The sequence below is a fragment of the Chrysochloris asiatica genome, unplaced genomic scaffold (assembly GCF_000296735.1).
Source record: "Chrysochloris asiatica unplaced genomic scaffold, ChrAsi1.0 scaffold00061, whole genome shotgun sequence".
NCBI classification, from domain to species: Eukaryota; Metazoa; Chordata; class Mammalia; order Afrosoricida; family Chrysochloridae; genus Chrysochloris; species Chrysochloris asiatica.
Window position 1 is genome coordinate 16,341,672 of NW_006408579.1, and position 1,939 is coordinate 16,343,610.

Consider the following 1,939-nt stretch of genomic DNA (forward strand, 5'->3'; position numbering starts at 1 on the left):
TGTGTGGGGTGTACCCTTTTGTACCCTTTGGTTATTTGATGATGCATGGAGGGGATTGTAATCATTGCAATGAAACAAAATATGATAGGATGAATATAAAATTGATGTTCTCCCATGTAAACCCACATAATTCACAATAAAAACTAAAAAAAAAAAAGATAAATTGATAATCACTGGTGATTGGAATGCAAAGTTTCAAAACAAAGAGGAAGGATTAACAGTTGGAAAATATGGCCTTGGTGATAGAAATAATGCTGGGGATCCTGTGACAGAATTCTGTAAAACCAAAGATATGTTCAAGTACCATTTTTTAAACAGCTTGAGAGTCCAACTATACAAATGGACCTCACCAGATGGAATACAAAGAAATCAAATTGACTACATCTGTGGAAAGAGAAGGTGGAAAAGCTCCATATCATTAGCCAAAATAAGGCCAGGGGCAGATTGTGGAACAGACCATCAATTGCTCACATGCAAATTCAGACTGAAGCTGAAGAAAATGAAAACAAGTTCACAAGAGCCAAAATATGACCTTGCATACATCCCACCTGAATTTAGAGATCATCTGAAGAACAGATTTGATACATTAGACAGTAAATACCGAAAACCAGAAGAGTTGTGGGATGACATCAAGAACCTCATACAGAAAGAAAGTAAAAAGTTATTAAGAAGACAAGAAAGAAGGAAAAGGTCAAAATGGATGTCAGAAGAGACACTGAAACTTTTCTCTCCAGTGTAGAGATGCTAAAGCAAATGGAAGAAAGGAGGAGGTGCAAGAGCTAAATAGAAAATGTCAAAGGTCAGCTTGAGAAGACCAAGTGAAATATATAACAAAATATATGCAAAGATTTAGAGTTAGAAAACCAAAAGGGAAGAACATGCTCAGCATTTCTCAAGCTGAGGGAACCGAATAAAAAATTTAAACCTCAATTTTAATTATTGAAGGATTCTCTGGATAAATTATTGAATGATACAGAAAGTATCAAAAGAAGATGAACAGAATACACAGAGTCACTGTATCAAAAGGAAATGATTGATATTGTTCTTCTGGTGAGTAGAAGAGGGGAAAAGGCAGCAATGAAAATATGGGCCAAGTTCGTCCATGTTCCATAACTCCTGTGGATCTGGAAATGAGAGTGAAGAGGAGTGGTTGGTAGGTCAGAAATGTGGTGAGACCTGTAGATCCTGATCCCAGGGACAAGGACATAGCCACAGAAGGCTGGAGTTGAGATCAAAGTGCCCAGCTGACGTGAAATGAGGGGAGACACATAAGAATGTCCAAACTTGTAGATAGTACCCATTCAACCTGGCTTCGATGGCTTGATGATCAGAACTCGACCAGAGGAAGATAAAAGGAAAGAAGTATAAATTGCTACAATTTTATGAACGTGGCCTATAATTATGGATGTAGTAGCTCAAAATACCAACTGAGAGGGAAGGATTCTTCACATTCAAAATCAATCCTATCCCCTCTGTATACAAGATTGATAGGGATGGGCAACTTAAACATTGGCTATGTAAAATGGGAGGGGCTATAAAGGCAAGAAGTGACTGGCTTACAAGTTTTCAAGAGGGAGATTAGTTTAAGAGTGTGTGTGTGTGGGGGGGGTGGTGTGGGGGTAAGAATTCCTAACTAATAGTTTTCATCTTCTCTAGATGGGTCTGGTGAAAGGACATGGAAGTATAATTTTTTGATTCTATAGTGAGTAATTGATTATCATGACAAATTGTCTGTCACAACTGTAAAGGTAGAAATTTTGTAACAAAGAGGGGGGAGTAGTTAATCTTAATAGTCCAGGAACAGAGAACCCTGGGACCATCAAAGGAGAAGAGCAAGAGCAGAATGTGGGACCCTATCCAGAGGAGCAGTGACACCAGAGATGGAAGCAGAGATGAGAGCATGGACACAGAGAGAGAAGCTGAGGACTCTAGACTCATG